The following is a 21070-nucleotide window of genomic DNA, read 5'->3' as shown; positions in this document are numbered from 1 at the left end:
TTTCTAATTTCATCTACCTTTCACCCTTTTACATTCTTTCGGGTACCATTCTTACACTTATACTGTCCAACTTTCGTTCATTCTTTTAACTTCGTGACCCACCCATTGTCATTTCAATCTCTTCACTCTCTCCACACACTTGTAAATATTATTTATGATAATTAAGATGAGATCATAAATAGTTACCAAATCCTAAAAAGTATCCTAAACTGCAAAAAGACGTTTATATTAAAAATAGTAACATATAAAAGTGAATGTATATTTTTAGATAACACTATTGAATTTTTGATTAAACTGCATTGAGGTTTTAGCCAATTATTATTGACAATAATCAATCTGCCTGACTAAACTTTTGAAATAGTAATTTGTAATAAGATATACATATGTAGATGTTTATATACATACATAATATGCCTAGATAATCGCTAAAATCCCTGCTGTTCGAAGACGCGTATCTATGACGTTTATGCTGTAATATGAAATCATTATGCAATGTTTACATTGGCGAGCAAGAACACAATACTGAGAAATTGCGCTTAAATAAACATATAATAGATAGTATGTATACATATAATATACTGATCTCCATGTCATACAGAGAATCATATTGTACATATGTATATATGTACATATGAACTTTATTTAGTATTAGCTTATATACAACCTTTTCTCAGTATTGAGATCGATGCTCGTGTCCGTTTTCGATCAGAAGATCTTCCCAATATCACTGAACACCTATTAGATATATGATTGTATGTATATGTATATTAAATAAACAGTGTCTTCTTCTTGGAATCCCATATTCACGTTACTATGATAAATGTTATATTATTTTAATACAATCGCTAAATTATGTATGCCTTCATGTAGTTACACTAAAGTAGGTATTCCGCATTAACAAAATAATGAAAACAGATCATTACAAGGCTTGTACAATACAATTGTTTTTCTTAGTGTTAACTTTTTCGAGGTGTTAACTTTTCAATAAAATAGCTTGAACAAAAATCATTTTATCCATTAAATGATCTATCGTACATACATTCTACTACATAGTTTATCTTTCCCATGAACAGTTGTAGCTGTTCGAAAAATAAATTGATTACAAATTGTGTGCCACCTAGCATTCAATTGTGACAAAATCCATTGAAATAATACAAAATGGGTAGCTGTACAATTTACCATTACTTTTTATTTTGCTTACTGTGACTTGAAAAATTTCTTAGCTTTCTAGTTTATTGTATCGAGAGTGGCTACTGTTTTGCCAACACAACCATTACTATAATTTACGACCGTCTTTGGATACAAAGGATTCCGAAAAATTTTCGGAAACGAAATCTTTCCCAAGAGGTGAGTGATATACTGATGTATAGAATAAGAAAACATCGAAGGGCAAACATTTGTATTTGAAAAGCCAAAGTAATAATAGGGCGTGAAAAGACAATGGCTTCCGTAAATACTTGATATATTGACGGCAATCAAGGACCTTCCCCTCGGTAAGACAATAAAGTCCGAGGATAATCCAGCGCGAAAGAAGTGACAGCTGAAACCGACCATTTTAACCTTTGTTAAAATGTCGTATATCATCGCACGCACTTTAAAGGTTACTTCTACGCCTAAGATTCTACAACTTTTCAATGGAGGAGTTTTTACTTACAATGAAACATTAAATGCTACATCAGATGTGATGCAAACTTTCACTGAATTAAGTCATGTGTACATTGTACATCTACTCGTTTGTCTAATTCTTGCTCATTTTTCTTGCTTCGACCACCCATCTCACCTTCCACGCAACCTTTCATATTCTCTTGGGAACCATTGGAGCTCTCGCCTTCTTTGTCACTTCATTCTCTCTATTTTAGTCATATGCTCATATCACCCATGTCATCATCATCATCTACGTGGTATTTCTAATTGGTGCAAAAAGAGGATCGAATATACCTACATACATATTTCGTCTCCTCCGCGTGCATTGAATTATAAAAACTTACATCGCAGAATTGAGCTTCAATGTTTCACAGCAACTCAGATGCATTAGATACAACAATTTATTCTCCTCAACAGGGGCACGTACCAATTTGACGGTTTCGTTGCCTGTTGCCAGGGGCATCAAGCTCCTCAACCAGATGTCTATTGACTTTATTTATTTGATGTCTATTAACGATTTATTTAATATAAAATATGCTGATCTTTTAGCGGATTTTTTAATTTGAGGTCGTAACGTGTTCTATTATTGTATTTGTTTTTGAATATTTGTCTTATATTTATGCTAGTTTAGTCGTGGTGACAACTTGGAACTATTCTGTAATGTTATGTTATGTATATTATGTCAAAATTGTAATAAATAAATATGTAAATAACATTGAATCAATGTTGAAGTTACACAACAACACTGATTTTTCTAAATTTTCTTCTTCAGTAAAAGCGCTAATTTTTATTACTAACCCCTCTTATTTAAACATAGTATTCTGGTCGTCTTTGTGACATCGTAAATACAAATGTATGTAGTATATAGCTATTTTCGTAATTGCATTTATTGATTGATAAAATTATCCATAGTAAAAAGTGACATCGTTTCAAAAGCTTTGAACCTGTATTGAAGGCTGGCTATACCTAGCTTTTAATGCTTTTATTATGGGTTTGAGGGCCTGTGGAGTTAGCGGCAATTGCTGGTGTTTGACGTCTTCGAAAAAAATTAAAGATCCATTGCGGTCATAAATTTTAAAGTTGGTTTAATGTTTAGAAATGCGGGCTCATTTGAGGCCACAACGTCATAAAGCGCGCATCCCCAATTCGTAACGGGGCTTCGAGGCCCCACACAGCACGTTGACAGGCCCCAATTCGACACACCCCTCTCCTGGAAAGCGATTGACAACCTTTTAACGCAAAAAAATACTGGAACCGAAGAAGATTCGACCACCATGTTATTATCTTATTAAAGTCAGCAGGGAGCGTATGTTGCTAGTAACTGAGAGGTCGCATATTCGAGCCCTGGTTGGACCTCAATTTAAAAGAATCATACGTTGTAAGAATGTGAGACAAAAATAGGGAGCTTTTCACGGCGGCTACTGCTACCTACCCTCTATTTGTCACTTCTGCATGACTGAAAGTAACTTCAAATGTATATATAAGTATAGTTCGCTAGCTATTTCGCACATGGCGATCCCGCACACGTCATTAAAATCTCGATCACGAAATATCTGCCACACGAAAATTCCACCCACTGAGAGTCACACATGCGAACTATCCAAACGAGAATTCGAGTGCTAGATATTTCGTATTCACGATTTTCATGGCAACGATTGTCGTGTGCGAGATCGCCGTGTGCGAAATTGTCCGTTTACCAAATACGTATGTATATACAAATTTGGGCATGTGTCAATTTGGGGCAATTTTATGGCACTATGGTATAAAATACAATATATGAAATAAATAAAAAAGCGTAAAACTGAATATACCTTACCTTAGAATATTTTGTAAAAATTATCATATTATGAATGCTTTTTTTTAGAAATATTCGTATAGGAATGGTTAGCGTGTAATGCCTTCAACTATGTGGACACGGGATCAATCCCTGGTTACTCCAAGGTCGGTCGTTTCCTATCAGAATTTTTCCAATTTATCTGATTCCATTGAAAACGGTTCCAACAAATTGGCTACCCTGTCCTGTCCTATTTCTATATATATATATGTATGTAAATAAATAAATTTCATAATTTAAAACATTGTATCACTTTGTAAATGTCATTAAAAATTGGGAATAATTTCGTTGATTATGGTTTTTACAGGACCTCATAGATTTTTTGCATTGCTTTAATACAATACTTTGAATTGACTATAAATCAAAAATGCCAACTTAATATAATTTATACAAAGCGAAATTCTTATTATATTTAAGTATAAAAGTATTATTGCTATACAAAAAAATAGTCCCAGATTTATAGTGATTTTAAAGTCAATGTGAAAAAAATGTACAGTTGCATGAACAATGAAATTCCATTCAATTTTTTCAGTATTGATATTAATTTTATTAAATAAAAAACATTATGGTCATATATAAGAATTTGTAATGTTAATGATATGTTTTGGTGGGACAAAAAAATTAATTATTAATTATTAGAGGCGTGTAGGCGTACGCATTGATGCCCCTTTAAAAATGCACACCGATTCGTCGGAACCGGTTGAAAAATTAGCAACCTCACGCCGAACCGGTTCCGACAAATTATATTACGACCGATTGAGACAATACTAATCAGTATCGCTCGGTGGTGCACTTTCAATCGTAATGGGGCGTTTACTAAAATGTTAGATGGATGCAATTCATGTTAGTAATTTTATAACGGTTCGACAAATTCATCAGGACACTCTTGAATGTTTATTGTCGATGACGGGGAATTTGTCACGTTGAATAAATAAACATTAGTTTTAATTTATTTGTATTTTGTCACGTATGGCATTGTGTGTTCGCGTAAATCTGACGCTCTTCGAGATAATACGAATTTATTACAAAAATTCTAATTTATAACGTGGAAAAAATGTTGGCCATCTCAGTCGACAATAGTCCTTGAATGTTTTAAGCCGACTGCTTGTTTTTTTTTTCAGGTAAGATTTCAGGTAAGTCCTTGTTTATGTTTATACACTTTGGCATCGTAAAAATGTTATCTTCACCTTGGAATTATTTCATAGTAAAAATTTAAGAAAAAAAAGGAAGTCTACAAAGTGTCACCTAACGGTAAGTTTTACGACTGAGCCGCAAAAGTTTTATGTCAGAGTCGGATTAGTATTACCGTTTTTATTGTGACGAGAACATAATTCATGTATTATAATAAATTTTCGCTTTTTTTTCTACAATATAAATTAATAATCTGGCTACCATGCGCGGGTTCAAATGTTAACGGCCCTGATTCGAAAAATGAATTTAAAGCGTGAATGAAAAAAAAAATCACCGTTGATTTTTACAAAATCGATGCTTTATGGGTCCAGAATAAATATATTTCTCACGAGAATAAAAACCACTTGTTGTTGAATTATAGGCGTTTGAAGCGCGACAAAGTGCGCGTTTGAAACGCTACCTTCATGATGCGTAATCGGAAATTATTTACGCTGCATCTCAGAGATTCGAAATTAGAAGGGTCGCAAAGTATCGATTTCATCATTTTTATACACAAATAAATAAATTTTGGTCTAAATAAAATAAAGTAAAGAGTTCAAAGTATTTTAATTCGATCTAACAAGTCAATAATCGTAATGTACATCGATATCGGCATATTTCTTACTGTTAATTGTACATTTTTACATGCATAGATTATACTTTCACATAAATAAAATAAAAATATACTTTACGAGCTATATCTATTTGTCGAACGATATGTACTGTTTCGGTTCGGTGATTTAAAATCCCTGTCGCACGTATATTAAATCAAAAGTCTATAAATTTGTATGGGAATTCAAATTGAGCTGCCCGCAGGGGTGCCACACATTTTTATTAGCGTGACGAATCGTTATCAATCTCGCCTGTAAACTCTCGTTGTCAATTTGGAATTCATTCCGATCGAACACGAATTTTATGACGCACTTTAAATCGAATCTATTGGATTAATTTGAAATAAATTTAAATTTTTGAGAAATTCGACATGGATGTTTAAATGAACAATGTGAAGTTTATTACAAATCATGTGAATTATATTTTAGCCCTATTTTTTAAATTAAATATATTCTTCAATAAATCCTTGATTAAACTTGATTATATTAAATCAAACAATCTAAACTTAATTTTAAATAAAATAACTGAACAGCTTACGGTTCCATTGGGAATCATTACAGAGCTAAAGTCGAATAGTCTATAATTTTTACCAAGCTTTTGTTAATGATTGCTGTAATTTTTGAACATTTTCAAGTACAAAATATTACTATTCATTAGGGCCTGTATTTCTTTGGTTAGTAACTGTTTAGCTTTGGTTAGTAACTATTTGATTTGAGTAGTAAATACATGATCAGTAAGTTATATTATCGGTCACTGACTGCTTATAGTCTCTATTGAAAAATACTTAAAACAATAATGGTTTACTGACCGTACATTTTCATATACATATAGTACACTATGTATTATGAAATTTTTGTAAACGTTACTGACCATTTATTGAAAAAAACGAACCATTTAAATTAATATCATTAATTCAAATTTTGATTTATTCAGTATTGAATTCAATTGATGTTTGTTTATTACTAATAAAAATTTGGCTATATATTGGAACTAAAACATACTGTAAATAAAATCTAGGTACATTGTACATATGTACATATACTATAATATGTAAATTTATTTGATATTTTTTGAATCTATTAATACTATTGAAATTCTTAAGTATTTTAAGACATGCATTCCTTATAAATTTTACGGCATTGAACAATCGGTAGTATTATATATTTTACTTTCATCAAATTCGATCTCCAAATGAATTTTACCATGTCCACAGCTTCAGTACTGATTCCATGCATAATAACCACTGTAATTTAGCATTGTTCTTTGAAGTAATAGTAAAATCAAATTGCATTCAACAGAATAGGAATTTGCAAGCAAATATTTAACAAATTTCAATATACATACAGCTGACCTGAATACAATATCAAAAAAATCAAGCCGGAACGCCGAGAGCTTTTAATTCACAAATCCAATACTTATCAACTATACAATGCCTATAAAAGCATCGTAAAGAATTTCCAATGCAAAGTAGAGACGGTAATTGAAAAACAATGGACGGCACAACAAATGCATTATTTTTACGACAGAGCACTAAAATATAATTTACATTTATTCGTAACATAGTCATAGATACATTTACCCATAAAAGTGTTTCCCGAAGCATATGTACATACATCGGGCCATTTTTGAATATTTTGAATGTGTATATGAGACATTTCGGACCACACGTACGACGACGCAATGCTAGAGTTTTATGACTCATTTTCGATCGAACATTATCATAATTCCTTTACGACGAAAGATGACTGGACGAATCGTCTGATTTTTCAATGGGAATGTTTGTGCATTTTTTTCCTATTCAATTTCGTTTGATAAATTACTGTTTTCCCAGAGTGTGTCCTTTATTGAGAGGTCAGACCGATGACCCCTCCTCAAATGAGGATTATTTGCAACACCGGGAATGAGACGCTCCAGAATTTCGATATGAAATCGCCATTACGGCGATTAAAACTCTCATGAATATTTTAATGTCCGTCTCAGGCGAAACTTTATACACCCGAAGTTTCGGTCCTCAAAAAGACATTAAACGTAATTTTTTGTTAAAGCCTCTTTGTTTACTCTCGTCGGCCATCTGCCGCTATAGTAATTGAACGCCCACAATTCATCCCGGGCGCGCGAGGCGTATCCAGGAATCTTCTTCCTGATTATTATTATACGTTTATGGTACATAAGGTAGACCGTATTTTTCCAATTTACACTCCATTAACTCCGAAAGTATAATAATAACGAAACAATTCGCTCTTCCGGTCGTCTAGTTGGAATTAAATCGAATTGCGTCGACAAATCTTCAGGAAAAAAGCATCTAAGTATATGTATTTGATTAATTGAAAAATACTTTGACGGCTATTATAATAAAAATCTTTAGTTTTTCGAATAAAAAATATATAAATGCATTTCCAGAACACTTATTAATAATATATTTTTATAACATTAAAAATTGCAGATATCTTATGAATTGATTTCAAACGGTAGAATTTTGGAGTTAAAAAATGCACAAAAGGAATTGAAATGTAAATAAAAAATATTTCTCTCTTGCTAAGTTAGCTATTATGACGAAAATATTCATTTTGATAACGTATTAATCAACACTATTTTTAAGAAGCACTCGAAATCAATTCAATATGAATCGAGTGGCTGTAAATTTGGTCATATATTTAATCGATAGGTAACTTAACAGGATTAAACTATTTATTGATTGACTACTGAGAGTTTGTCAAAATATACTAACTTAGTTTATTACTATTTATCGTTATATACATAAATAACTTTACATCGTCATCTTTAAAGGAGAGTCGATAGTTGAAATAGTAAATACGTAAAACAATGTATTGTGAACATTTAAGACATATAAGAATTAAAACATTTAAGACATATAAGAATTTAAGAACATTTAAGACATATAAGAATTTAAACATATAAGAATTATAAATAAATTTTTGAGCTTTTTTCCCATTTTGATACATTAACATTAAAATAAGATAATGACAAGAAAGTTAATGTGCAAAATAGACAAAGATCACTGTATCAGTAGCTCTTATAATAGACCTAGATATTAAATGGACATAAATTTGTATGTATCGCTAATATTTTTCTTATTATTTTATATTATGCGTATATTTTGTGGTTTGCAAATATGTTTTCATTGTGGTTGATATTTAGATTCTTAATCGTCGAACCCACGTCCGAGCTTTCAAAATCAAAAAATTTCGAAATTCCAACGGACAGAAATGACATGGCAGATCTCACCGATGATGGTTGACGAGTTCTTCGAAGTATAATCAGGATGTGCAACAGCAGGTAGTCCCTGAAAAGAGTGGGCACCTGTCGCAGATCCTCCGATAAGGACCTTTGCTCAGCTCGCCCGAAATTTGTCCGGCAATTATTTGAGCACACAAACCCGATTGCTCACAATCATTATACCTAACGTGGCAATTTTCGAACCTAACATCCTAGATTTCGCCACGTGTAAACTGGCACTATTTAAGTTATACCTAGTCGAAACTATAATACAAACTGTGTTTTCCAGGTGACAGTCGACAGTTTCAAAGTGTGTTCAGATAAGATAACAGCTTTGGTGTTGTCCGGTGACCACAAAAAGTTGCGGTCATGTTTGTGGTGGCCATCCAGGTGCAAAGCTTGGTCGATATTTTTTTTTTGTTTGTGCATTCTGCAAGTTAAACTATTTAGGGCAGTTCAGGGTCCATAATTAGACCCTATCCCAGGTATGACAGACAAACAAACAAGGAACCAAAAGGAAATGAGTTGTGGGACCGTTTTTATATACCTACATATATCCTCACAAGGTTTTTATTTGTTTTTTATCATTCGATAATACCGAAAGCGCAAGGAAACCAACCAACCGACTTGCTTTTTTATAGTTTTTGGCTATGTACATATGTATATGTATATCTTCAACAAAAATTCACTATGAATGTTGTTTCGATTGTTTCGTTTCCCCAGACAAGAAACTTTTGGGTCGCGATGCGTAGAAAACGGTAATAAAAATAATCTCGTCACAGTATGCTTAATTTCGTGTTATGTTAATGAATTTATTTTGTGGAAAAAACCTGTTAATTCAGAATTATTTCTGACTATCGATGATGATTTATCTATTTTAAATCTCTATAAAATTTGAAACGTTTTCGATGTGTGCCTCTTCCATTAAATCCTGAGAAACATTCTCGATTCGTTTTGCAACATTTTAATTAAATCCTAAACAAACAACAAAAAGAATATTTATATCATACGATGTAATAATATACATTTAAATATAATTTATTATTAATAATTTCAATTAATTTATGCAAATGCATATATTATGTCATTATCAAAGGCAAGCTCAATATTTCAAAACAGTTGAAATACCCGTAAGTAATAAAATATTCGATTATTTTATCCAAATAGATAAAAGTCGTCTTTTATTTTATTTATATTTTAAATTATTTAATTAAAAAAAACACTGATATATAAATCGTACGCAAACATTTGGACCAACTGTCCGTTTTGTCGGATTGAAAACAAGATCAAAACTGGTCTCAAGCTTTTATTATTGTTTCGTCCTTTACCCTGATTTTTTTTATTTATTTTATTTTCATATGGTTTCCTTTTCCGTACGAATAAAAGGAGATCATAATGTGCATCTCGGACGATATTATACGAGGGTAAGCACATCAAAATATTTTAAAAGCTTTTGTTAAGCGTGTCATTCAAGTGAGAGCCGATTTGTATCGATTTTTTTCCTCTCTTTTATCTTACCCTCTACCCCGCGAGCTTTTATTTACTCAAGACGATCTGTAATTTATTTGTATTTTTTTCCACACATCTCTCAGTTGATTTACGGCAGATTGCGCAACAAATTAAACAAATATCCGATTTGAATATTGAATACTTGGATTAATTGGCCGGTACGTGTTCGTGTGGGTGTGCGCTTACCGTCTCGTCGATCACTGTTCGAATGCAGGGAACGACACTTGGTCAGATCATTTAATTAGATAACATAATTACTATCTAGTTATTCTGGTTTGATCCGACGGTTATCGTTGTCTTCGGATCGTCCGACAAACATTATACGTATTGACGTATGGGCTTCCGTTCCCGACACACGATATTCACAATAAACGTCAAACACATACTCATAAATATTAATTAAACCGAAGCTCGTCGGAACCGACTAATTATATTATAATAATATGCAAATTGCGGTGTCGACGACGGGGAAAATGTATCGATTTTTGAGTCTTGCTTTGTGGGTCGGGAAAGGTTGTCGATCGCTTCGATGATGGCGATTTTTCAAATGAAAATAGTGCGAACGACGACCGATAGACAGCTGGGTGGGGTGGGAGGGGGGGGGGACATAAATTTGTTCGCCATGGGGGGAAAATGACAACGTAGCGAAAAGAGTTTTCCCCGTGTTTGGAGAGAAAAATAATGAATGATGATGACTATAACGAATCGTTGCAAAACGAAAAATATATAAAGAAAATTTGTTACTGCGAAAATAACAAGATTTTTCCGACATAAATTTGAGTTATCGAACATAATTTTTATTGTTTTGTTATGTCGAACTATATTTTTCGTGATTAACGTTCGCTTTTTTCATTATTTTGATCTTACAAAAGACCTATTTACTGTTTCAAAGTCAAAAGCACTCTTTGGCTTTTAGCAGCGATGTTCAACCGTTCTGAAGGAAAAAGTTTTTTAATCATAATATTCATCTAAACATCGACTTTACGTGCACCTAATTATCTTATTGCAGCACTCAGGTATGATTATAGAAAACGTTATAGTTTAAAAATAGTTTTTTTTTTATATTTTTCGAAATATTACTATAAAACTAAGGCTTCAAATTCTAACAGAAAAAAGTGTAGTATTAGATTTTGCACTTGAGCAACGATTAATTATACTATGTATTTTATTATAAATTTGTTTTGATATTTACTTATTTGTTTCAAGATTTCTCATTGCAGATTTTTTAGTAGATAGGATAGACCTCATATGCTGTAATCTCACATTGAGGCAGCGAAATGCAAGGCGATGCGGGGTATATCCTCAATATATCCAATATTTAATCGCCATAGTTCTTTATCAACTCAAAATAAAATAAAGTTATATCGCGCGCTCATATTACTATTATTAACCTATGCTTCACCTGTATGGAATAACGCCTCGAATACTAATCTTTCCAAGCTCCAAGTAATACAAAATACTAAATTGAAAAAACTGCATGCCATATATAATATTCCGTTTTTTACAGACATTACTAACAAACTAACCAGTAGATTCTATGATAGAATCACTAATAACCATACTAACACACTTGTGAAGAGTCTCGGTGATTACAATAAAATGTCTATACCCTTCAGGTATAAACACAGATTACCTAAACACACTCTGCTTTAGGTCATCGACTTTAGAGAGTCTTTAATTAATATTATGTATTAGATGTATTATGAACATTTATAAGGATTGTATGATTTGAGCTCTTTTTACATACCTCCTTTACGTTTCACATGGCTTTCGTGTTAGTGGTCATTTTTATCTCTTATCCGATCGTTTTCATACTTTGCCATATTGCTCATTTTGGTCATCAATGTAAGTAAATGGAGCCTCCGCCATTACGATGGTGCAAATATATCGTGTAAGACGCGTTTGTAATTTTTCCTATTATACTGTAGATTAACATTAGAATAATATAATACTGTGATTACTAACCAAATTAAATTAAATTGTAAAATAGAAAATGATCAGTAGATCAGTAGCTATTAAAATAGATATAATATGTATTGTGAACATAATTTCGTAATAATAAAAAGCATTTAAAAATCAAAAAATATGTTGTATTGATTTTAGTAAGACATAAATTTTCCCCATTTAATCAATTTACGTCCGACTTAATTGTATACATATACATACATACATATATGTATGTGCGTAAGTGGCCACGTGGCTAGAAGAATAGACGATAGGTGAACAAAAGTGCTAGAATGGTACCCGAGCGAATGCAAAATGTTAAAAGGAAGTCTGCAGAGAAGATGAGTAGATGAAATTTGGAGAATGTATGTGGTGAGATGGATGAAAGTTGCGCAAAACAGATATGAGTGGAAGCGTCTTGGAGAGGCCTTCATCCAGCAGTGGATGGTGAATGGCGATAGATGATGATAACTATAGATAAAAAAAAGATAATTTGTCTTCATTTTTTAATTGTAATTCTACTTAAGCATTTGATTAAAAATATATTTTATATCTATTAGATACGATTAATAAGTGCATTCATAGATTATTGGCATTGATATAGTTATTAAAATAAAGCTTAAGAGCTTTGAAATACTTGACCGATTACAGCTTTATAGTCTGTTGTTGAAACTAAATTTTTACGACACTTTTAATCTCAAGTCCAGTCGAGATTATACATAAGTGCTGCATGAGATTTTCTTAAATTCAGAATCACAACTAATATTTTAGGGATCATAAAAGTAAAGCAGTATTTCATTTTTTATAATTTACTTCAAATCTGGATCAACTGTGGCGTCTCCCTGTTTACACCCATGATATTTGACTTCACAAAGCTTACTGCGAAATGAAACTTGCATCGACCACATAGTTGCACACCACTGATTCATAAACCATTCAAGGCAATTGTCTACATCTACAATAACAAACACTGAAGATGCGAAACGGCGCATTCGTGCTTCGGCGAAATGAACGCGCATTACGCGAAACGAGCGGCAGGAGAAGAAGAAGAATAAGTCGAGGAACACACTGAAATTTCTACGCGCAATTAAATTCGCAGAGAGCTCCAGGTGAAATCTGCGATTGTCGAGAGATTGTATATAATTAAGAGGGTCTGAGGGTAATTGTTCACGAATGGGTCGGGGTGGGGTCGGTCCGCGCAATTACTATGTCGACGCAACGACGTTCGGCGTCGTGACGTCTTCCGACCACGTCGTACGTGACGTCTCAATTTGGATGACCAGGCCCCGAGGTCTCCTCTGCAGATAGATGGACCTCTCATATTCCGGATAATGTACTTAAAAAAATATTGCAAACCGAGGACGTGAACGCTACACGAACATCTATACGTGCTGTCTCTACTATACACTTCATTCCATATTACTAGGCGATATTGTATGTAGATCTCGAATTTTATTCGTCGACGATTTTTGTTATGAACCTTGTACAACTCAAATAAATTAAGTTCAGTATCAGAGATTCATAAAGTAAATGTCACATACGACGTTACCAGAATTAATCTAATTAATTATTTGATAATTAAATTTAATCAAATCCTGGTCTACCAACTGAAGTAGAACGAAGAATAGTATTTTCATCAAGATACACTCAAATAGGTCATGATATAAAATATATACATATGTCGTCTCAAATATTGACCATTGCAATTAAACGACATGTAAATGAGGAAACGGTGTGATGAGCCATCAATCGCTACCAATTTACAATAATGGCAAAATTTGTCAATCAATGGGTCAATCGACTATCCTGTTCCGACTCGATGCGTTCGCTTATTGCAATATTGCATGATTGCATGTCAATTAATGCTGCGATCAAAGGGTCGATTGATGAGAATGCAATGCGTACTCGCCTTCGATTGGGTCTATACTGGGGGAGATTTCATCAATTAATTCGTTACATTCAAAAGTGCTTCAGTTGATTTAATATCACACATATATTTAGATTGTAATTATAAATCAGTTGTATTAATAGTAAGTATTGAAAAAGCATAAAAACCGTAGTAGTATATATTATGTTGGAATTTTGATAGAAATATTCAGTATCAAATTTTTGAACAGTTTGGAAGCCATTTTAGACAATTTTTTTAGATTAATTCCAAAATTTTATTTCGCAAAACTATTCACAAATTGTTAGGTAGTATAAATAAATTAGAATTTATAAATAAATTGTAATGCAGAATACCGTAAATAGCGAATGTTCACGGTGTAAAATTCTCGCACAATTTGTATGCGAACAAGTTTCGCGCATTCATGGGATTTCCTCAATTTTCTACATCCTTTCGAAATGTACGATCGTTATACAGCCTGTCTGTAAAACCATTTAATGACCTGTATTGAGTAAGTATAATCTCTACTTCCTCTGAATCGAATAAATATATCTATCATGCACGTACATATATTAGCTGTTAAGGATGAGAGGCAAGCCTCTCTCCTTCAAGCTGATATTAACGCTGTTTTAGAGTTCAGTTCCAGTTTAGGGCTTGAACTGAATACTAGTAAATGTGCTATTATGAGTTATGGACGTGCGAATTCGCTCTATTGTCACGGATATTCCATTGGATCCGTATTGTTGAAGCGCGTGGAATCAATGGTCGACTTGGGTATCACTTTTGATCCTCAATTCACCTTTCACAACCACATCAAGACAATCGCTGACGTTTCCTTTCGTCGACTTGGATTTGTCTTGAGATATGCTAGATTATTCTCCAACCCCTTGTCTTCTCGCTTGCTTTTCAACTCGCTTGTTAGAAGTAAGCTAGAGTATAATGCAATTGTGTGGAATCCGCACGAAGCAAACTACTCTCTTATTATAGAAAAAGTGCAAAAAGCATTTCTTCGTTTTCTTTATAAGAAAGAGTATGGGTACTACCCATATCTCTATCCTACTCCTTTCCTTTTGGGCATGCTTGGGTATAATTCCCTTGAACTTCGGAGAAACTTCTCGTTAATTCGTTTCGTTCTCCAGCTATTGCGTGGTAATACGTCATGCCCGTTGTTGCTGGAACAGTTGGACTTTATGTCCCTAATAATTATGTGCGTGGTAGACATCATCATTTAATGGTTGTACCTGCTGCTCGCACAGTTCTTTTTCGAATGGCTCCTATTCCAAGAGCTATTCGACTTCTCAATGAAATCGTTGCTGCTGTCCCTGAATGTGATATTTTCCACCTTGGGGAGCGTAGATTGTCGGATATTATCTTAACATATTTATCTGGTAACCTGCGCTCATCATTACTTTCTTAATTTGAATGTGATGAATGAGTGGAATCTTAATCTACTCTCTTCCATTTGGGCCTCGCTGTGATTTTATTTTTTATTCATATTTTGTTTTATTTTATTTTATTTTTTCTTTCTCTTTTGTACATTTTTATATACTATTTTAATTTTGATCAGTGTAAACAAAGAATGGGATTTATGGATTTTATTTTTAATTTTTACACTTTTGTTATTTTTTTTTTTCTCTCTGAATGATGTATTATTTTCCTTTTGTTACTTTTTTTGTAATTTTATTTTACCATGTTTTCTGCTTTTGCTTTTTTCCTTTATTTACAGTTTACTTGTTTTTATATCATGTTTTTATATATTTTTCAAATGTAGGCCATTGTGGCGCATTAGGTTCTTCCTGTAATGCCACAATGGTCCAAAACTATTAAATAAATAAATAAAATTAGCACCTAATTCAAATATTTTACATACATATGTATGTATGTAGATTGATGGAGTTATAATTAGCTGACAGCAGTCGCAATAAAAGTTGTTATAAATTTTATTTATTTATTATAAGAAACGTACATACGTGCTTGTTAGCTTTGTATTACATATTGAATTAATTTTCGAGGGTGGTCTCCATTATTTACCTACCTATTTTATCTATTTTTTTATTGAGGAAACCTCTGATTCCCGGCGGTCATACCAGTCAATCTTGTATTCAAAAATTATATACCTAACTTCTGTTAATTTTCATGCTATAAAATATCCGTTTTTTACAAACAAAATCAACCCCAATCCCTTGTTTACGATCCTATGATTGCATAAGCTCTTTATAATTACACGTTCATTATAATATTTCTATTTATAATCTCATTTGAAATTGCATTCAATAAGCGCGGCATTATTACCGATACATAAAGTGCATATCATTAAAATCGAATTTCCTTTGTTAAAAAGCACTGTATTATTCATGCATTGATCAAAAGCGGCCGGAAGTGCAATAGACAGTTAGAATTTTCGTCTATTTCATTTCGTCCAGGTTTCAACCCTCAAAGCGCGTTCGCTTTATAGCCGCCAATTACGTGCCGTATTAATTAATTATACCCCTTTGAGGGGTCGTAAATTAAATTTAATTACGCCCGAGGTAGTGAGAGTGCATCCTAGATGGATGTGATTAAGACAGACCCCCTAGATTATTGTCGTTTTACGATCTAAATGGTTAACCTGTAAATGAAATCGATCACACCCGATTCCTAATTGGATCAAAATTCTGTGCGTTTAAACTGATTGTAATGGGCGTGAGCTTTGAGAATGTCCGTGATTTGTTTGCGGTATTGAATGGTTGTTGGTTTTTGTTGCTTTTTTTGGTCCGATGCACAATCTGCATCTCGCGGTTGCAGTTCTACCGCATTACAGCGGCATTTTAAAGAGGGTTCTCGACGTCTCTCGTCTTAGATAAAGCCGACGCCGAAATCGAGACGTCGCCAAAGTAAAGTCGGCAAAGCGAAGATGCATTCCCAATGCATTGCATAAATGCATGGCTCACAGCAAAAACGTCTGTGTTAAATTATATTAAACAACAAATCCAATAATCAAGAAATAATCTCAACGAAAATGACTAGCATGTACCCGGTATCAAATAAAAAATGATTACAAGACAAGCTTCGGCGCAAACTAACATATGTTCTTCAGCGAGCTCCGTCGACGGTCAAGGGAGGTACGATAGTAGTGATTTCGGCGAGCTCCGTTGATGATCAAGGGAGGTAAGTATTTACGAATTTCGGCGAGCTCCGGCAGAGGTCAACGGAGTCCAGCGGCTTTTTGCAAAATGCCACCAATTCATCTTGATCTTTTTGAAACATTTGAATACTAAATTATTGAGATGGATAACTTTTTGTTTTCGATTCTGCCAGTTTTCTGCGCGGATTCATCCGATCGGGGGAATGTGCTTAAAAGCCTCCCCGTTGAGATCGTTTGCCTCATCTTCAGGTAAATATCTTTTTTTTTACTTATTTATTATTGATTTACTACCTTATTTGTGTATTTTATCTAAAAAAATTTTCTTTTATTTTGTTACAGACTGCTCGACGGACGATCTTTGTATACTGCTTCGACTGCTGATTCGCACTTTGTTGAAATCATCAAAGGCGATCGAACACTCCGACGAAGCTTGAGACGACACATCAACATCGCGAAACTTGACCCTTTAAACGTCAAACGTATAGAGACGACAAATGGAAAGAGAAAGAGGAAATTTGAAGAACCTATCAAGAAAGCTATTTTCTCTGCCAAGACTTTTTCCGCTACTGGAATCCAAGAACGACCTGCAAAACGCCAAAGATTAGACGATAACCTTTGTAATGTTAATAAGAAAATGAAACTGTACCGATTTTGACTATTCAATAAATTTCTTGAATGTATTTTGATTTTTTTTTATTTGACATAATTTTGAAATCATATTCAAATTATATAATACACAAATAACACTACACACTCTTGACAAAAGTTCTTATTCTTTTTTGATTGTATTACATATTTTAAACACACTCGCACATTGCTTATTACAAGTAGAGATTTAATAATATTGAATCCAGACCTGCCTGCAAAATCTTAAGTAATATAAGGATGAATATGTATATATGTACATATGTACGTACTTAATATTTCCTTTTCCAATTATATTTGAAGAACCCACAGTATTCTTCAAAGGATTACCAATAAAGATTAGACCGTCGTAATTGATTGGATTTGCGATATTAAAATGCCGTTTGACGAATTACGCTGACGTTGCGACATATTTCATTCGGTTCGAAAATCCCATTATTCCTTTCCGACTGATGAAAAATATACTTTGAATGAAAGAGGATCGAGCTTGGATCGCTTCCAATGGATCAAGTCGAATTTTCATAATGACTAACGACTCGAAAGATTACATATAAGAAAAAAAAGTTAGCCGGCTACGGTTCGTGTTCTGCGAATAATGCCCGGTGTGTGGCGATCGTCTCTGAAATTGACCAATAAACCTCGAATAGTCAATGCGATGGTAAAACGACTATTCAAGCAGAGAGATGTATCCAGATATGTACACTCGTTTGCGGTGAAGTAAATGGAAGAAAATAATCGTACATTTCTGCGTGTACGTCTCTATGTAGCGTTTCCACATTAGCGTCACGTTCGGGATAATTAGCATACGCAGATATGTCTCTACACACCGGCCTTGTCGTCTGCCTGTTTAAATGGAAAATGGTATTATATATTAACCACGATTAAATTTGTTAAAACTATTTATAACTACATACATTTCCTGTTGAAAAGATTGAATAAATAAATAATTCTGATGATCATAACAATATCAATTCAATATATAATGAAAAAAATTGCATATTTCACCATAAATGAGTCTATAACAATGTAAGCAGCTGCTTATTCATTACTCTGCTGCTTCCTCTTGTTCTCGCAACGCGTCGTACATATGTACATATGTATATATTGAAAAATACTTAATTGTCAGTGCATGAACAATATTGTATGCTCGAGGTTGTGCAAATTTATTTTCATTGCCAGTGTATTAAAGTTGTATATAGTCAAGTTGTTCTTACTTAGTGAAAGTATTATAACAATAGGTGACAAACTATTATATAAAAAAGATGCATAGCAAAATAAAAATTTTGAGAGTTTTGCCGAGAGAAATCGATCCTAATTCCTCCATCGATAAATCGTTAAATAATTCCTCCATCGTTAAATCGTTGGAGGAATTATTTAACGTTTCAAAGATATAACGCATGTTTTCCACTATAGGTCGAAATTGGGAAATCCAAAATTTGCATTTTTCCCTCTAGCCTAATTTAAATGAAAACCTCAAGTACGTGCATCATGTAAGTCTTGCTGGCATTAATCCCGTAAAATTTTATATAAGTATTGATTTATCAAATATTTATGATTATAATTTTAAGAACTCATTCTTTTGCGTCTTTTATTTTTTTTCTTTTGTAATAAAAAAGACTTCTTTCCTTATAAAAACATTATTATTTTTATTGTTTTTGTGATTTTTTAAGCCAAGAAACTTGCGTACGTATTAAATATCTGAATATAAGTTAAAAATAATACAGACAAAGCTACGTAAAATAATGTAAATAAAAAAGAGAGAGATTTTTCCTCTCTGGGGAGTTTCCCACATTTTCTTATTTATTCACATCGGCTTTCTTTTGAGTTGCTATTTGTTAATTTGAGTGCTCTTTGTTTGTTTCGGGGAACGGAAGGATTTTAAAGGAGTCTAAATTGTTGCCATTTACCAAAGCTCTCTTTGTTTACTGAAAAGACGACGTATCGATTACCGAAAGACCGTTTTAGCTTTTTGCCGCGAAACTCATTATTATTCGTGGAAGCGACTATAAACAAAACGGATGGAACCTTCTATGATCCGAGACACAAAAAGTACAAATGTGGGAGGTTTCGAATGGGCATTTTCGAATCGCGGGGGAATTTCCTCCGACCGCAGAAGAAAAACATGGCGTACATGTGAAAGTCATAAATTGTACGGCGACCGGGACCAAACAAGGACCAAGTCCTGTCCGTGATGGAATGTCTTCGCGAAATTGTGGCATACCTACAGAATCAGCTCTGGACCAAACTCTTCCAGAAACAAAAATGGGGCAATTTATTACAACACGATCGCACGTAAAAAATACACACGTATTTTAAAATACGTTGAACTTCCTTTTACCTCCAAATATAATAATGGAGCTTAGAAAGGAAACACTGCTACCAGTCATTAGGTATACCCATAAAAATGTACTAACGTCGCAAATCTACAAAAATTTGCTTTATATAAAAAATTTTATCATGTCAATACGAATGTATGCCTTTTTTAAAGAAAAGCAATCCGATTTTGCAATTATTTATGATTATTTTATCTATATTCATCAAATTCATCAAAACACTTATATTGAAAAAGTAATAAAAAACGTAGAATTATACGTACTGAGAATTTCTGAATGAAGAAATGAAATACCGGGAATGAAAATTCCAACTTTTATTTATCGTAAGCGTTTCATAAAATTTGAACGAATTTTATGAAATGAACACATAATAGGTATTATTATGTTCCTTTAATATAATATTTGTAAACTTAAAAAAAATATCTCGAGTTTGAATTTTTGCATGCTAGCTTTGTAAATAGAGCCGGTCTCTATCCGCAGTCTAGTTATAAGTAGTCACCGGAGCCTGAGGGGGCCTTGTATTGTTCAAAGGTTGTAAATGCATTGTTAAAGGTTTGCCGAACAATGGATAGCACTGTGACTATCCTACCTCTAGTTATAAGCATTAAAGCTATTTTCTTAAATGCACCGTTAAATCGTACCCATATACATATATTTATTTGCATATAACAACTACCTTATATATACACATAGAAATACCCAGAAATACACATAGAAATACCCACAACCCAGAATAAATTATTTTTAGAATATATTCGAGGTTAAACCAGGTCTTGAACTCGGGAGTCCTCGGTGGTTAACATTAACTCAACTTCCGAGCTATACTGCTGACTAAATATAGCTAGAATTTGTCAGTTTTTAAAAATCGGTTTTGGAATCTTCGGAAAATATTCTAAATTCGAAAGCACTCGTATGTAGTTCTACATATGTAGATATGTCAAAAAATTGGGTCTACCTCGTTGCACCAACTTGCAATATCTCAAGACGCGTTTTACTAACTTTTTTGGTGTATTACGCCGTCAAGTTTGTATATATACAAAACACATATACGAAAATGTTTTACATAGTGAAGTACTTATTTTACCCATTCCCGTTCCCGTTCCAAGTAATGATTGGAGCTCAAATAACGTCTC

The sequence above is a fragment of the Arctopsyche grandis genome, chromosome 9 (genome assembly GCF_051622035.1).
Source record: "Arctopsyche grandis isolate Sample6627 chromosome 9, ASM5162203v2, whole genome shotgun sequence".
Taxonomy (NCBI): domain Eukaryota; kingdom Metazoa; phylum Arthropoda; class Insecta; order Trichoptera; family Hydropsychidae; genus Arctopsyche; species Arctopsyche grandis.
Note: the sequence above shows the minus strand (reverse complement) of the source record.